The sequence below is a fragment of the Rousettus aegyptiacus genome, unplaced genomic scaffold (assembly GCF_014176215.1).
Source record: "Rousettus aegyptiacus isolate mRouAeg1 unplaced genomic scaffold, mRouAeg1.p scaffold_m13_p_9, whole genome shotgun sequence".
NCBI classification, from domain to species: Eukaryota; Metazoa; Chordata; class Mammalia; order Chiroptera; family Pteropodidae; genus Rousettus; species Rousettus aegyptiacus.
Window position 1 is genome coordinate 91,453,266 of NW_023416312.1, and position 19,421 is coordinate 91,472,686.

The 19,421-nt window shown below is 35.9% G+C and overlaps 1 long non-coding RNA gene across 1 annotated transcript in view; it reads left to right on the forward strand.

Annotated features, from left to right (window-relative positions):
• LOC107501726 overlaps positions 1-19,421 on the forward strand; it is a 108,153-nt gene that overhangs the window by 84,412 nt on the left and 4,320 nt on the right. The window contains exon 2 of the long non-coding RNA XR_001594858.2: positions 9,729-9,802. This is a non-coding gene — a long non-coding RNA (uncharacterized LOC107501726). The remainder of the gene's footprint in view (positions 1-9,728; positions 9,803-19,421) is intronic.

A 19,421-nucleotide genomic window follows, 5' to 3' on the forward strand; every position in this document is an offset into this window, starting at 1 on the left:
TATCTATGCTTGGTATTCCAGTTAGTGCTACATAGGTCAAGTCTAGCCTGTAGGAATATGACTTAGAAGCCTGGAATGAGAGAAGTGCCCCTTAACCAAGGGAAAACTCACCTTACTTGTATTTGTGTCAGAAATTCCCACTGTTAAAAATTAGTTACTTGGCTTCATTCATTTATTTTTTTCAACAAATGTATATTGAGTGCCAACTATGTGTCAAGCGCTATTCCAGACACTGTGGTTATAGCAGCAAGGAAAACAAACAGAAATTCCTACGGTCATTGAACCTACATTCAAATAGGAGGATATAGGCAAGAAACAAGATAAAGAAGTAAAATCTGGAAAAATAAAGAATGTAAGGGGGATTGTCCGTTGCTAGGGTAGGGTTTAAATTAGGGTGGCCAAGGAAACTTACTGGGAAAATGACGTTAGAGTAAAGGTCTGAAGGAAGTGTAAGAATGAATAATACAAATATCTGAAGAATATCCTAGGTAGATAGAATAGCAATCATAGAGGCCCCGAACTAGGAGCAAGCCTGATGTTTGCCAGGAATGGCTAGGAGGCCAGTATAGCTGGATCAGAATGAGTGAATAGGAGAGTAGTATGAGGTAAGGTCATGAGACACAGGGGAAGCTCATGCAGAACCATTAGGACCATTATAAGGAATCTAGTTTTTATTGTGAGTGAGATGAAGATCCACTGCAAAGTTTGAAGCAGAGAAGCCAAATATAGAAGAAAAGGGACCCACTGAACACAGTATTGCAGTGTTACAGGTGAAATATAATGGTGTTTTGGGCCAGAATAGTAGCAATAGGGATTGTGGTGAAGATGTCAGATTCTGGATATATTTTTAAAGTTAGAGCCAAAAGGATTTGTTGATGACACAGATGGTCGTGTGAGGTGGTGGGGAGTTAAGGATGACAGCAACATTTTACCCTAAGCAACTGAAATTACTGTTTCCTAACAAGTGGAAAACTCTAGAAAAACAAGTTTGGGGGGGTGAGGGTGGGGAACGTCAGTTCAGTTCGGGACATGATAAATTTGAGATTCCTGTTAATTACTGGCAGTGACGCGATACCATTAAGAGAACAAATTCTGGAGCCAAACTATCTGAATGCAAATTCTCACTTCACCACTCAGCAACTGTGTGACCTTGAGCAAATTGCTTAACCTGTGTCCCTGTTTCCTTGTCATAAAATGGGGTTGATAATAGTACATACTTGTATTGTGCCAGTCTCAGCCTGTTGATAACCGATGTTGTTTCTGGACCGGCCCTTGTTCTTATTATGATTACAAGACACTCAGCAATAACCATCAGGAAACTTTGAAATAAACAAGTTTATTACTTACAAGTCCTGGAAATTACAAGGGCCCACATAGTGAGGTCAGCGTGTGGGGGAGAGTTGAGAGAGGGGAGTGGCAGCTGGAGTTCTACTTTTAGCGAGGTTGAGGATGGGGGCCTAGGGTCTCTCAGGCTCACTCTGTATTGGTGAATTTAAAACATAAGAGCAGGAATTCAAAGCACAGAGAAGAAAAAAAAAACAAGTAGCCCAAAATGTCAGTTATAGAAATCAACCCAGATCTCTAAAACAAAGGAGCCTAGGGAGGAGAAGGGGAAGACAGACTGGTTTTTATCTAGTCCTGTGACTGGCAATGTGTTTATTGGAGATAGTCATCTTTGAAATGGATGCTTCTTTGAAGTGAAAGCCTCCTGGGCAGTCAAAGCTTAACTCAGACACTTGCATAACAAAACAGGAAAAACAACTGTCAGGGTTTACACTACAATACTTCATAGGATTGTTGTGAAGATTAAGTGAGTTAATTAAAAAGTGCTTACAGTAAGGTCTGACAGATAATAAGCACCAGAGAAACATTAGTTATTATTGTTATAATTACTATTATTTATTATTACTACTAGGTATTCTACTTGAGCTGTCAGCTACACTTTTGAATACATGTCTAAAGTTCAGAGGCGGGATCTAGGTTTGAGACATAAATTTTGGAGTTATCAGCATATAGATAGCATTTAAGCAAGAGACAGCGACTGCTAAAGATGTGAATGTTAATAGACTCTTCGAAGGCACTGGGACACACTCTACCATTTATATTGTCTGGACGATAAAGAAGAACTTGAAAAGGGAACTGAGAAGGAGTGACCACAGAGGTGGGAAGGAATCTGAGTGTGTAGTATAGTGGAAACTACATACAGAAAGTGTGTCAGGAGAATATATGTGATCATCTTAGTCAAATGCTGCTGATAAGTCTAATAAGATGAGAATTTGGAAATAAATAGTGGGTTTCAATTTGCTTCATTTCAATTCATCTATTTTCGACTTTGACAAGAACAGTTTTATTGAAGTGGTCGGAGTATAAGCTTTACTTGGGTTCAAGGAGAAATAGAAATAGAGTATAGATAACTCTTTCTAGGAGTTTTGCTATATGGGGCATGAAACTGAACAAGGAAATGGAGCCAAGAAAAGTTTTTACTTAAGGTAGTACAAATTGCATATTTGTATCTGATAATATTGATTCAAGGAAGTGAGAAATGTGATGATGTCAGAGAGGGAGAGGACAATTGCTGACGTGATATGATTTAAGGCATATTTATCAACATTATTGGGTGGAAGAAGACATTACTTTTCATTATTCCAGAGGACTTTAATAGATAAAACAAGATGCTGACATAAAAGGGAAGATAAATTATCACTAAGGTTTCTGAACAAATCAGGGAAGGGGGTGCTTTGGAGATGGCCTCCCTCTCCACACTGATAAGCCTTATAAACTACAAATAATTGTCAGAGTCTTAAAGGGCCATATGTTGATAAGGGCACATATCAGCAATTTCTGAAAACTTAACATCGAAATTATGTTATGAATCCCTATACATTTTGTCTACACTGACTACATCTTATTCAAAATCCCCGTCACCTCTAATCATAACCACTGTAATGGGTACCTCAGTGGTTCATCCTACTTTGATTGATTCATCCTGCAGTCTCATCTCCACATAGCTGAAAGAGAAATCTTTTAAAATAGAAGTCATATAATGTCAACATTCTGCTACCTCCAATGTCTTTTGTGAATGAAAGTTTTATTCCAAACTTTGAAAATCACGAAATGTTAATTGATAGGTCAGTATCATGCTAAAGCATGTTCTTAAAAGTCTGCTTTATTCTCTTCTGACAGACATTATCATCTGAGTGTAGCCTTATTGTCACAGTTTATTTGACTAATAATCATCCACAGCTGTTAACATTGAAATTGGTTTAGCGCTCTGGAAGGTTAGAAGTTAATCTGTAGCTATTAATAAGTTGTTGAGATTGTGTAGCCTGGCAGAAAAGTAACCCTAACAATGACTATGATTTTACTTTCCTGTAGAAATATATATAACCATATGGCATGCAGTCTTATGCATTCTTTTCTGCCTAACTATATAAATTCTTGTTTGTCAAATAATCTTTGAACTGACTTCTTTCTTTCCTATTGTTTTCTTTATCAACGACATTAACAAAATGTTCACACGTGCTCATTCATATCTGTTTAAGTGAAAACATTATAATACTACTCATGATATTTAAAATAAAATGCAAAGTCCTTATTTTGGCCAAAAGGCCCTATGTAATGAGCTGTGACATAACACTCTGAGGTCATCCATTACCAGTCATGCTGGCTTTTTTGCTGCTCCTGGAACACACCAGGTATCTAATTTTAAAGCCCTTTCAATGTGCTATTCCAACTTCCTGGAAAGCTTATCCGACATATTGCCATTCTGATCTGGGAGCTCTGGAGAGAGTATACCTTCATATCTGCTCAGGCACCAGATGTAGGCTTCTGTGGGTATTACCTCAGTGGAGGTGACTTTCTACAGCTGAGGGAGCTGACAGCTGGAGGCTGTGTGCTGACATACTCTGGCAGGTGGGCAGCATATCTTTCCTTAAAGGAGGATTGGGCAGTACATATTTTGTCTACTACATAGCTAGCATTTGGTAAATGTTATAACTGCTTTGACATAGACCATTTGAAATAAGTAGGCATTGATAGGAGCTACGAATTTTGGTTTAAAGAAATTTTCACTGTAATGATAGATATTGAAACAGCATCTGACTTACTTATGGCTGAGTCTGAGCTATCTGGTCCATGATGATGACTGAGCACTGTTTCACTGTCACTGGCCAGATGATGAGGAATTAAACACAAAGAGCAAGTTAGGTAGCAGAGCAAGGCATCCAGCCTTAGTCGGACATCATTTTCATAAAGTCTGCAAAGCAGCATCAAGGATTTTACCTCAAAGATTCAGTTGGCGGTACTGTCTGGCACCTGCCTTACCAATAGCTGGAGTCCAAGGTGGTACATGCTGAAACATTTGCCAGAGATGTTTTGGTACCTATAAAGCTACATCAATCCTTTTACCAACCTGGCCTTATCTGGCCAGTCCTTCTGGATGCTATAGGCACTTCATGGAGTCTGTTTAGCCTCTACACAAAGCAGTTTCTGGAGGAAGTTGAGGAAGGGTTCCAAAAGCCCTTATATCTCAGACTTGGTATCCCTAGCCTCACAGTTATTTGTACTGTTGTGCCCCTCAGAGTTATGCAGGCAGGGACCTATCATTATAGGAACTTTTAAATGATTAGACTAAAAGGATTTACATGCTCCCTAAAATTAATGTTTAGCAATCAAGAAACGTTTTACTTAACCATTAGAAAAACATCCAATAATGTAATAACTATTTACCATTAGAATAACATTTAACTCTTAATAAATTGATTATATTTGAATATATAGTCTAAGGAATAATAAGTTAGTAAGTGTTGCATAATAGAGAAAAAGAGAAATATATTACCCAAATTAGATTATATGTCAAACAATGGGAGATTAAAGACTTCATTTATTGGAATGTGCTAAAGAGAAAAATCACATATGAAAGGGATAAAACTGTACATTTTAGCTAAATGCTAAAGGAGTCATTTATTAGCTCCCTTGATAGTCATAGTGGTGATGTTAATTATAATGAATTCACTAAATGATAATGTGACTGAGATGCTGTGTTAGAAATTCTAATTAATTTTTGAAATAATTAATAAAATATATTCAGAATCATTGGCCTCTTGTTCTGGGGAACATTTTAAATGGAAAAATGTTAATTTTATTGGTGTCACAATTATATTACAGGATTAATGATGATAGTGTTCACTTAGATGTGACAAGGAATTTTAATGCAATTTAAAGTACTTAAACTGTATTTTTGTGGATTTCAGTCTTAGTTTTGCTATACAGAAACCAAAACCAAACATAGTATATTTTGATAACATTATGGAAAACGATAAATGGTGCAGCATTTACATGCTTCTGAAAAACAGAATGTAATCTTTTACTTGCAAATGAGGCCTCTATAAATTTTCCTTTAAAGCTAAAATATAAAAGGATAATGTTAATTAGTACACCTAGAGGTATAGGAGTCCCCTTAAAGGCATGGTGCCCAGGAAGCCCTTTTGAGTGTTGGTGAGATTGCAAATCACAGGAGATTCATTGCAAAGATTAGTTAAAGGAAATTAGTTTCTATGGAGCAGAAGGTATTCCTAAAGATGAGTCTGGTATGCTTAAAAATTTCAGAGACACTTCAGGGTGGTCATTGGGTCAGACTGATGAAGGGGATTCCTTCATGGGATCAAGTATGTTCTTTAGTATTTTGAAACTGTATAAAAAGGGGGTAATGGGGTAAAGGGGGTCAAATATGTGCTGACAGAAAGAAATCATACTATGGGAGATGAACACACAGTGTAAACATATATATGCCTTACTGTTAAAGTGTACAGCTGAAACTTATTGTATTTTGTTAACCAATGTGACCATAAAAAATACATAAATAGATAGATAGATAAATAAATGGGTGACTTTATATTGACACAGGTTCCTTCATGGAGCTGGTGTGCCTGTAAGGGTGACAGTTACCCTATCAAAGGGTCATTCTGGGTCGTTTATTCCAACTCCCTCATTTTATAAATGAGGAAAATATATCCTGCTCAGGGAATAAACTTTGATGATATATTTTAGAAGGCTGCTCTGTAGAAAGATATTTATTGCCTATATAAATTTTTGATCTTATTCAGATGCAGAATATAGAGATAAATCTGACTCGTCCAATTCACAGTGAGATATTTAGCAGATCCAGGTCACTGACTTATTTTTTTTCTCATTGTAGGAACATTGCTGCATTTTCCAAGAAGAAATATTTTAATGGAAATAATATGTTTTCTTTAAATTAAGAGGTTTAATCTTAAGGTTTTAAATGAACTGTCATTAATTATTTTAATCTCAATTATTTATGTGTTTAAAATGAGAGTTTTAGTTTTATGTACTTAAACTCATATATACGAATTATGTTCCCAGATAAATTCAACTTACATTAGTTTTATAATCAGAAATTAGAAATCCATGAAACTATTATTAAAAATAGAAAATGAAACAGTTCTTCCCCTCCCCGCAAGCCTTTATCATTCTCATCAAATTCAGTTGGAACTTTCTAGCATATTGTTGAAAAAAAGTGGGCTAATTAAGAACCACCATAAAAAATAAAATTTATGGTATTCATTTTTTATTATTTAATTATATTTGTGACAAAGCATAATTTTTTCTGATTACTAAAATAACACATTTTATTATTGCTCTAAATTTAGCAAATGCATAAGATTACAAAGCAGGGAAACAGACATAATTTCACTTCTAGAGATGAGAACCATGAACAAGCTGGTATGCATTTTTCTCTATGTATGTGTCTAAATATATAGGTGTAATTTAATAATATTTCATTCTACAATGGTGTTTAGTGATTGCTTTTGGGGTATAATATGTCATAATATTTTGCTATAAGAATTTAAGATTCTTCTAGTGTCCTTCTTAAGAGCTTCATTATTTTCCATGTAATGATGCCTTAGGCTCTGGTCAAAGAAGACCAGAGCACATTTGAGGATGGCTGAAAATAAAATTTATGGACATCTATTGCTTCTACTCATAAGCTTTATTAAGATAAAAAAGAAAGGAGGACAGGATAGGCATAGGAGATATATGAGGCAGGGTAGCTTCTAAATGTCTCCTTTCAGCTAGTTTGAAGGAGGACATGTCCAAAGTGATGACAGATGAATAATCTGTTAGATCCATGGAGCCCTGAACCAAAGAACTCCTAGGCTTTTATTCTGATGTCTGCCAGAAGGGTGACATCACTGCCCCAAAGCATCGTATACAAACTTAAAAGAATATTTTTCTATTCAAGAAGCACCATTATTAAACTTAACTTTAAACTTCTAAGTCCTTGTGTAACATCAAAAAAAATGGCTGAATAAGAGTTTTCTTCCACCTTTCCACAAAAGAACACCTATTTTATTAATTAGTCACTCACGGATGAAAGTACCTCTGTGCAAGTCTAAGAGCCCAACAGAGAAGTTTCAGCACACTGGTGGAGCAAACATATCTGAGATTGGAAACACTGAAGAGGGTAAGAACAGTTTTACTTTACCTGCATCTCTGCCACCCACGGTGGTACAGCCCGGGACCAGGTGAAAACTTCTCAGCCTGTGGTTTCTGCCACAGGGGAAGGTGAGAGCATGTAAGTGAGCACCCAGCTTCTCCAGCTGTACAGGGACTGCCAAAAAGGCTCATTTCTTTCTCACCCCATCCAGAATAAAGATGATGGGGAGAGGTTGGAAGAACGGCAATCAGGGTTCTCTGGAAGCATCAAAGCGTTGTAGATCTTACTAAGTTCTTCATGGAATTCATCAGGAAGCCTGCCCGTAAGCCACTGGGGATGTCTCAGCTGTGGATCCTCCCAACAGGCTCATGGGCGCCTCCAATTCTTTGTGTACTTCACCCACACATAACCTCCTCACTGGCTGGCTCCCTGTGTGTACACTCTAGGAGTTTCGATATAAGTTTTCGCATATGGCTAGTGAGCATGCATAGAAAACTGGCCTGACTACAGGATTTAAAATAAAGCACACAAAATTGAATAGCCAGCAGTATCCTAGGCAAAGCAAACAGGAGGCTGTCAGCACTTCACCTAACATACAGTCTTAAGAATCCCCTTCCTCAATAGGAAACAGGAAGCTTGGAAAAGGCGTATCCATTCAAAAGGTCTGACAAAACCTCAGAATCTCTAGGAGAGCTGGCAGAAGGCATTTTTCTCTCCAAAAACCAGTCAACAAAGATTGTTTTCTTAATTTCTCTTTCAATAGTTTGTTGTTAGTATACAGAAATACAACTGATTATTGTATATTGATTTTGAATCCTTCAACTTTACTGAATTTATTTATTAGTTCTGACAGTTTTTCTTTCTTTCTTTCTTTCTTTCTTTCTTTCTTTCTTTCTTTCTTTCTTTCTTTCTTTCTTTCTTTCTTTCTTTCTTTTTGTTGAGTCCTTAGGATTTTCTCTATATAAGATCATATCATCTGTAAACTAAGACAATTGAAATTCTTCCTTTCCAATTTGGATATCTTTTCTTGCTTTTTCTTGCCTAACTTCTCTGACTAGGACTTCTAGGACTATGGTGTGTTGAAGTGGTGAGAGTGGGCATCTTTGTCTTGTTCCTCAACTTACAGGAAAAGCTTTCAGCTTTCGCTCTTCCATATAATGTTAGCTGCAGGCTTGTGGAAAATGGCTTCTGTTATGTAGAGGTAAAGGCCTTCTACAACTAATTTGTTGAGTTTTTATCATGTAAAGATGTTGAATTTTGCCAAATTCAATTTCTGTATCTATTGAGATGATCATATGATTTTTATTCCTCTTTGTATTTATGTGGCATAACACATTTATTAACTTACATATATCGAATGATTGTTGCATCCCAAGGATAAATCCCATTTGATCATGGTTTATGACATTTTTAATGTGCTTTGAATTCTGTTGGCTAATATTTGTTGAGACTTTTCAGATCTATGTTCATCAGGGATATAGGCCCGTAACATTTTTTCTTGTAGTGTATCTGGATTTGGTATTATTTCAATCTTCTTAAATTTGCTACGACTTCTTTTGTGACCTCTCATAGGATCTATCCTGTAAAATGTTCCATGTGTTCCTAAGAAGAATGCACATTCAGCTGTTGTTTGATAAAATGTATCAGAAGCCGTTAGCTTCATTTGATTTAAAGTACAGTTCAAGTCCACTGTTTCTCTGTTGATTTTCTGTCTGGATGCTGTATTCATTGTTGAAAGTGGAGTACTAAAGCCCCCTACTATTATCGTATTATCTATTTTATGGTATTTATGTTAGTATTTATGTTTAAAGTTGGCATCTTCTCACAGGCTTTCTGCATTTCCGTCAACCATTTTTTCAGAGGACATGGTTTAATTCTCCTTACATAACATTCTGGTCACATTCTTTAGGGGACCCTTCAATTTGCAAATGCTCCCAGATGTTTGCAGAATTTACTGAATGCTGCAGAATTTACACAATGGGCAACAAAACCATTGGCAGGTTTCTACCCCCTAAAATTGCAGGCATTCGGGTTTGCAAAAATGAAGATATCCCTATTTGAAAGTAAACACATTAAAATAAGATTTCTGGCATTTTTTTAAAGTATACAATCTTTTAGATATCTTAATATGTAGGGCACATAAACTTTCATTGTTTATCCTCTTAGTAAGTAGAGCAGCGCAGTTTAAAATTTAGGCAAACTAGAGATAAAGTAAGACATTTTCCCCTAGAGATATAGAAATGAAATACTGTGTTTTACAACATTCTAGGACAAGAAGAGTGATATTTCTTCAAGGACAATGCAGGAAGCAAGATTTGTGAGAAAAATCAAGAAACATCCAAGGTTTGTACTATATTTTCCCCTCAATATTTATTCTTTAGAGTGATAGTTAGGAAAACTGTACCATTAAAAGGCAGGCACTTAATGATTTTGCAGAAACTACTTTCTCCTGGTCAGGTACTCTAATGTTAGGCTTTGTCTTGGCATCTAAAAATTGTTGTAGCATTTCATTGATTTATATTTACTAGGACCATAATTTATGGATTTTCTAGAAAGTTCTCATTTCTAAGACTCTGTAATGTTGCCAAGTCATAATTTGAAGCATTGGTTTCAGAAATGTGAACTGTATGTTACATTTGAATTTTGTGGTGGAAATTTTTTAAAGGTTATAGAGAATGAACATCTATTAACTAGGTGATCTATTAAGTAGGTATCTAGACTTTAGCAGTTCCTTCCATGTAAAGAAATCGTCTTTTTATGAAAAGCTAGTCTTGACAGTGAATTTGGAATGGACAGTTTAGTCTCTAATACCTCACCAGAAAGTGATTCTACTAATCCTGTTGTTATCTGTTCTGACTTGCCACTGCGAAAATAATTTTTAATCTCAGTTATAAAAACTTAGAATAAATGAAAGCCAGAAATCATTAAAAACCTATTGAGTTTAATATGATATTTTATTTTAATGTTCTTTTTGCCTCTTTTTATTTAACCTTTCCAGTGACCTGGTACTCAGGCATGGTATAGAACAGCCGAAGGAAGTAGGACACTTAAGTTCATGAGACTTCATCTAAAAGAGCACTTTTCACTTTTTATAATTTATTGGATTATTAAATAATGTTCATTTTCAGGAATACCTCCGGGATTGGTTTTGCTAACATATGACATGGAGCTGTGATGTTCAGTATAGTAGTAACTAGCTAGAACTAGCCACATGTTACTCTTGCACAATTGGCATGTGGTCGGTTCGAATGGAGGTTTGCTACAAAGTATAAATACACACGGGATTTTGAAGGCTTAGTATAAATAAGATAATGTGTAATATGGCATATATTTTTTGAAATGATAATATTTTAGATATTGTGGGTTTTATCAAATATATTATTAAAATTAGTTTCATAGGCTACTTTTATATTTTCTTGTGGCTATTGGAAAACTTTAAATTACATATTTATCTTACAGTACATTTCTATTAATCAGCACTTTTATAGAGAAGAGAAGTATTTTTTTATTCAGATTCTTTCATTCTTTGTTTCATCAAAAAATTTTGAGTAAGTACAGGGTCTGGGTTAGCCCTTCCTTTTTTTAAAAAAAAATTATTTTATTATTAGTTTCAAGTATACAGTACAAAAATAGATATTTATTTTTCCATTTTTTATTTTCTAGTCTTTTTCAATTATAGTTGGCATGCAATATTATATTAGTTTCAGGTGTACAACATAGTGATTAGACATCTAATCCACTAAGTTGTCACCCCAATAAATCTAGTGCCCCTCTGACACTGTACATATTTATTGCAATATTATCGACTATATTTCTTATGCTATAATTTATATCTCCATGACTATTTTGTAACTACCAATTTGTACTTCTTAATCCCTTCCTTGTTTTTCAGCAAATCCCCTAAAACCCCCTCACATCTGGTAACCCTCAAAATGTTCTCTATGAGTTTTTTCCCATTTATTTTGTTTTTTAGATTCCATATGTATGTGAAATCATATGGCATTTGTCTTTCTCTATCTGGCTTTCTCCACTCAGCACAATACCCTCTATGTCCATCATAAAATATCTTTTTTCCATCCCTTTATTTTCCATCTCTGTGTGTCTTTTAATCTGAAGTGAGTCTCTTGTAGGCAACCTGTGTAAGGGTCTTGTTTTCTTATTCATGCAGCCACCCTGTCTTTTGGTTGCAGCATTTGATTCTTTTTCTTTTGAAATTCTTGTTGATAGATATGTAGTTATTGCCATTTTTTATTCATATTTTTGATACCTATTTTTTTCTTCTTAAAGAAGTCCTTCCAACATTTCCTGTAATGCTAGCTTGGTGGTGACAAACTCCTTTAGCTTTTTCTTGTCTGAGTTCTTTATATGTCCTTTAATTCTATATGATAGCTTTGCTGGGTAGCATAATCTTGGTTGTAGGTCCTTGCTTTCTATTGCTTTGAATGTTTTGTGCCAAGCCCTTCTGACCTACAAAGTTTCTGTTGAGAAGTTGGCTGACAGTCTTATGGGAGATCCCTTGGAAGTAACTAGTTGCTTTTCTCTTGCTGCTTTTAAGCTAAGAGAAGAGGGTTTTAAGTGATTTAAAGGATAAATTGATAAGAAGCTTTTGCTGTTACTATGGAGATTATTTCAAGTAGGACTTGGGCTACCCAAAAACCCAGTCAACTGCTAGTTCTTCATCAAGAATATAACAATGTCAGCCCCTCATGTCACAGTTTGCTGCTTGTGACTTATTGTGTTTAACCCATATCAGGTACTCTATAAATATGTGTTGAATTGATTTACAGTTGTATTTCCCTGGCTTATGAATCAGAAATATTGAATTTTGTCTCCAGTTCTGCCACCAACTGGTTCTGTACCTTGCACAAATCACATCCCCTTTCCTTTTCTTAGTGTTTTCTTTTGTAAAATTAGAGTTTAATATGGTGATTAAAAAATTTTTTAGTTTAGCCATGCTATGACTCTATTATCTGACTCTATATTGCTAGTCTACTAGGCAGTTAGAATTCCTATTTCTAAAGTGACACAGAAATTTAATCACGGTGACATTAGTTTATATGTGTTTGTACCCTGAAGCTGGATATTTCTTTTTTTTCTTAAATATGTTAGCACAATCATGTTCTGGAACCTGCAAGGAACGATTCTGCTGTGATCTTTACTGGATAAGAGAAATATTTCCCCCATCTCTCTCTTCCCTCTCTACAAAGTTTAACTCTTTGATTATTAGCCATGTCGGAATTTTAACTTTGATTTCGCATTAAAATATGCCTAAGGCTTCACAGGAAGAGCTTTTCAGCCCAGATGAGCACATTAGGGCTTTGAGGCAAAGTGACAGCTTACCAGATGACATGGAGAATCTGTCACCACTTGCTACCTTAGTTTATTGCTTCATAGAATCTAGTTGATAATATCCAGTATGTTCCTGATAACCTATGTAAGGGACAGTTCTGCTCTGGCACCCGTACTTTCAAATGGGAAATAAGGAACTAGGCTGGGTAGTATGGACCAAAAATGAAAGGGGGGACTTTGAGAAGCCCATTTAACATATTGTGTTCGTTTCCATTCACGTTTCAAGCCTTATTATCCATATTGGCTGATCCATATTCCCCATAGCCCTGTTCTCCAATCTATTTCCCCTAACAATGGAGATGACTAGAAACACTGCTGAGTACTTAGAGCTTTTCAAAGAGTGTAAATTGTTTGTTTCTGTATATTGAATAAATCTTTGGCTTTGTCAGACTTAGATTCTTCCACCTAAGAGCTGACAGTCTAGTAGATGCCATGTATAGATACAAATAACTATTAAACAAAGAACATACAAGATGAAGTACATTTAGAATTCAGAGAAGACAGACTAGAGACATTAGGAAATACTTCAGAGAATATTAATCCTGGCCTTTTAGGGATCAGTAACTAAACATGGGGAGAAGATGGGAGGATAACGGAGTAAAGGTAGGAGGAACAATGTATAGAAAGGCAGAAATGGGAGCCAAGATAATGGAATAGGAAATACTCCCATTTAGATTGATCATAGATTAGAAGGTTAATGAAATAGAATTTGTCAGATGATTTTAGAGTTGCAAAGGATCTCTAATGGTACACACTACAGATATAAAAAATCTCAAGTGTCATGGCAATTGTTGTGAACATTATCTACAATTAGCATTATCCTCCAACTCAAAGTTAGCTGGTGTAGTGAATTCTGTGGCTCTCCATTCAGATCCTAATCTTGAGGTAGTGCCATCTATAATAGAGAATTAGAAACTATTTGAAAATCAACTTCTGCTGTGCTACTCTACTGGGTGGCAGAGTCAGAATACCTAATCAAGAGATTTCAAGTGCTCATTAAGCCAGAGCCACCCAATATAAGCTGGATCCTGTCAGACCTCCCAATTCATATGGTCAGGTAGACCCAGCAGGAATCCATTGTAAAATTGAAGCAATACATTCAAGAGCAGGGTTGAACAAGCCCAGAGGGCAATAGTAAACTGCACGAGAAGGTGCGCCAAATCCCCCATGCCATCCTCTACTCTTGCACTACTACCTCCCTTTAATTCACATTCACATGGGAGTTCCTTTATGATGGGGTGACAGAGATAACAAAATGATGAGCTTGGTTTACTGGTCACACAGTGTTATGGGCTAAATTGTCTTTCCCCTCCCCCAAAAAATGTGTTGAATTTTGGGGAACCCTAACCCTCAGTCCTTCAGATTGTGACTGTATTTGGAGATAGAATCTTTAAAGAGATAATAAACATTAATGTGATCATTAGGATGGGCCCCGATTCAATATGACTGGTGTCCTTATAGGGAGATTAGGACACAGATACATACAGATGGAATATCATGTGAAGATACAGAGAGAAGACTCTAATTTACAAACCAAGGAGAGAGACCTCTTAAGAAATCAACCCTGTCAGCACCTTGATATTATTAGACTTCAGAATAGTGAGGAAACAAATTTCTGTTGTTTAAGCCCTCCAGTCTGTGGTACTTTGTTATGGCAGCCCTAGAAAACTCGTACAGCCAGTATGTGGATAAAGCCAAAAATGGACTTTTGTTTTATTGCAGTCTACTCAGAGATGACCTTGAAAGACAGCTATGAGGAGAAAATATTCCCAGTGGACAGAGTTTTGAGTTATGCACCTGGTCATACTGTTTGTGTGGAAAGAGAAGTGTTCTGAATTTAGAATATACTTTAACTCATGAGGAATGTGAAATGGCCTGGCTGGTTGGCCAGATGCCTTTAACTTTGGGCTCTGCAAGTGTAGAAGCTTTGGTTCTAAGAGAGCACACTTCTAACAGGATACAGAGCAAGAGTCCCCTTGAGCTTTAAGCTGTGGTAGACATCTGGTCCCATTGGGCTTCCTCATGCCTAGAGAATAGCAAAGGAAGGAATCACCTTATAGGTTCAAGAGGTAGACAATAGTGATTGATGTTGGCTACGGGAAATGGGCTTGCCAAAGATTATGTCCCCTTTCAGGGAGTGAGTTATGACCAAAAACTGGCTGATACAGGGATATGAAATCCCAGTCCCCTTTCCCCAGTATGAAACAATCCTGACTGGCCCACTCCAGAGTTTAAAGCAGCTTCAGCTGAGACCTTGGTTGCGAGAGTGTTGCATGCCACCTTCTCCTTCTACCTTAACCTGCCTTCCTCCATTTCTGGTATATTTTCTGAGAATACTTCTCAATAAACATTCTGTAACAACTTGCTTCCTCAGACTGTGGTTTTAAGGAAAACAATCTAAGATAACTGGGGACCTTGTTCTATTTTTTAAAAGACTTTAGTTTTTAGAGCAGTTTTAGATGATAGTAAAATTGAGCAAAAGTTAAGATTTCTTATATATTCATTGCCCCCACTCATGTGACTTGCTTATTTCACTGAGAAAAATAGAAGCATTCAAAAAAGACCTTCCGTCTGCACTTACTGCCAAGACTACTAACCTACCTGCATTTGTACCAACACACTCTGCCTGCTGTCCTGGTCAGTGTACATAAACTGTACAGACATTTATCAGAGAAGTTAGATCCCATCCACCTATCCTCTCTCACCTATTCAAGGAATTCCCTCATTCAGTCCTCCTCTCCCTTTCATTGTTTTTCCTCTTGATTTCATCATTCCAATTAATGTACCAGTATGCTATTACTTTTTCCATTTTAAGACAGAAAAAATATTCTAACTTTACCATGCCTTTATTCAGCCTTCATGCTTCCCTCTGAAAAAAGCCTGGAAAAAAATCTATACATATCATCTCTTCCCATCCATCAGCTCTTGAACTAAAGTGGTTCAATGAGGATATTTTCCCTACCATTCCACTGAAACCACACTTGTCAAAGCTGCCAATTACCTTCATCTTACTTAATCCTATGATCAATTTTCAGTTCTCATCTTATTCCACTTCCGAGCAGCATTTGATATAGCTGGTGACCTTTTGAAACATTTTTTTTCCACTTGGCTACCAGAATATGCCACTGTCCTGATTTTCCCACTACCTTTGTGACTGTTCCTTCCTGTCTCATTTGTCACCCTTGACCCCCATTCTTCTCAGTACTGAATATTGGAGTATACCAGGACTCAATCCTTGGCGCTCTTCTTTATCTTCTTTCTTAGATAATCTCATTCAGTCTTATGGCTTCTAATGCCATTAACATGCTGATGATTCCCACATTTATATTTGATTCACAACCTCTTCTATGAAATTCAGGTTTTTCTTTCCAACTTCCTGCTTTACATTTCTACTTGAGACATCTAATAGGCACCTCCATCTTAATATGTCCAGAACTAATCTTTAGCTCTACCACCACAATCATATTTTTGTACAAACCTCCTAATTCCCCATTTACTTCATTTCAACAAGTAAAGCACCATTCACCTGGTACCATCTTTCAACTGGACTTTTATAAAGGTATCTTAATTGTGTTCCCTGTTGATATGCTTGCCAACTGATAGTCTATCTTAAAGATTGAGATATCTTACTGATATTTTTTACTGATCCTTCTATCAACTAACTAGAGAGATATATTAAAATACCTCATTCTAATTGCGAACTTATCTTTTCCTCCCTACAGTCTGTCAAATTTTGCTTTATATATTTGGTAGGTATGTTATTAGGTGCATACGTATTTAAAATGGTCATGTCTTCTTTGTGAATTAAACCTTTTATCACTATGAAGTTCATTCATTTATTTAACATATACTTACCATTTATTGAGCATTTACTATGCACCGGGCACTGTTCTACATGCAGTGACCAAACAGAAAACAAGATTCCTGCCCTAATAGAGCTTATATTTAGGGATACTTTGTCATTCAAGTGATTCCTTTTATTTCATAATCTATTTTGTTTTATGTAATATAGCTCTAATTCTTTTTTTTTTGGTTAGAATTTGTTTGCTACCTGTTTTTTCTTCCATTTGCTTTCAGCATTTATGCTTTATATGTCTCTCAAAAGAACATGTACTTGGAATTTTTAACCCTGCCTGAAAATACTGCCCTTTAACTGGATACTTTAGTCCATTTAATATTCATGTAACTACTAGTATATTAACATTCATAGCTTAACATCTTATTTTTTCATTTGTATGAACTATTCTATATTTATTTTCCCCTTCATGATTTCTCTTAAATCAAATATTTTTATGTTTCTATTTTATTCTTTTACTAGTGTGTGAGCAGACGGTTTTTTTCTATTTTTAGTGGCTGCCCTATAAATTACAACATGTGCACTTCACTTTTTAAAGTCTAAAAATAATCAACAAATATCTCTCAATTATGACAATATATGAACCAAAAAATACTAGTTACATTTAAATTCTTTGAATTTATATGCTGTTGAGACATACAGTAATTACTTTTTTATGATGAGCCCTTCATTTTCCTCATAAAATTATTATTTCATATTATTTGAGACCCAGATGTAAGTAACTTACTCCAAAGAGAATTTTTGTTTCTTGCTTCTGTCAGTTATGTGGGGCCACTACCATCTGAGGACTACTTTATTATTTATGTATTTATTTACTTATTTATTAAATTTATTAAATTTATTGGAGTGACATTGGTTAATAAAATTATATAGGTTTCAAGTATACAATTGAATAATACATCATATGCATATTGCATTGTCTGTTAACTACCCAAAGTTAAACTTCCTTCTGTCACCATATATTTGACCCCCTTTACCCCTTTCTACTTATCCCTTCTCTCCTTCCTTTTGGTAACCACTAAACTGTTGTCTGTGTCTATGAGTCTGCTTGTCTGCCGTGTTTGTTTGTTGCTTTCAGTTTTATATCCCACGTATGAGTGAAATCATTTGGTTCTTGACTTTTTCTGTCTGACTTATTTCACTTAGCATGATAATCTCAAGATCTGGTAACATTGGCTAATGATATATAATAAGTTTCAGCTGTACATTTTAACAGTAAGACATACACACACACACACACACACATGCGCGCTGTTGTGTTTACCTTCCATAGTTAGATTTCTTTCTGTCACCACATATTTGACCCCCTTTACCCCATACACCTCTTCCCTCCCATACCCCCTACTCTCTGGTAACTACTAGTCTCTTATCCATGTCCATGAGTCTCTGTTTGTCCTGCTCATTTGTTGCTTTTAGGTTTATATCCCACATATAAGTGATATCATGTGATTTTCAGCTTTTTCTGTTTGGCTTGTTTCATTTAGCATGATTATCTTGAGATCCATCCATGTTGTTGCAAATGGCAGTATTTCACCTATTCTTATGACCGAGTAACATTCCATTGTGTATATGTACTAAAGCTCCTTTAGCCAATCGTCTATCAAAGGGCACTTACTTCAGTTGCTTCCATGTTCTGGCCACTGTGAATAATGCTACTATGAATATTGTGGTAGATATATATCTTTATAGATAAATATTTTCAATTTTTTTGGAGGGGGTGGATACCCAGAAGAGGGATTGGTGGGTCATACAGTAATTCTTTTCTTAGTTTTTGAGGAACCTCCATACTGTATTCTATAGTGGCTATATCAATTTACATTTCCACCAGCAATGTATGAGGGTTCCCTTTTTCCCACAATCTCTGCAACATGTGTTAGTACTTGTTCAAGGAATATTTTAATTTCATGGCTTAATTTTTGGGGAGCTATCCAAGTAATGTGGATTTGGATTTCTAATTCACATTAGGGCCAGCTTTTGGTTGTAAAATCTGTTTCACCCCATCACCTATATGCATTTCTAAGGCAATTTTCCTTGCTGTCTGTTAGAGATAAATGTGGAGCAGAATTGAGTTTGCTTCTTGTTCACACACTGAAGTTGAAAATTATGGGCTCTATGGTTTGTGGAAGTAGGGTCTTCTTGATAGACTCCTCATCTTATGAAGGTCCTGGGCATTGCTTTCTGTTCCCCATAGCCTCTGAAATAATACAAACAGAACTCAATTTTTATAGGTTTGGCAATAAATGCAGTTTTACTGCTTTTTGAAATCCTGTCTTCATTTGTATATTGGCTCGATAAATTCTTACTACCTTTCCAGTTTTCCAGTGTTTTTAAGGACATTGCTTTTAATTCAGAAGTTTTGCTTCTTTTAACATGATATCGGTCTTTTATTATTATTATTTTTTTTTTTTATTTTTTAACATCAGTCTTAATTCTTAGCCAAATATATTAATGGAAAGCAGAATCTCTCAAATGGTCTATTCTCCCCCATGCAAGCTGTAATTTACACTCTTACAGTGTAAATCTCATTATGTTATTTCCCAGCTAAAATTTCCCAATGGCCTTCCATCATACTTAGAATAAAACCCAATGTCTTTATCATGGATTAAAAATTCCTAGATGATATGGCTCCCACTGCCTCCTTGTCATAATCTTATAGCATTCTCTGCACTGCTCACCCCTTTGTAGATACACTGGCCTCCTTGTTATTCCTAGAACGTACCAAGCATGCTCTTGCCTCAGGACCTTTGCACTTACTAT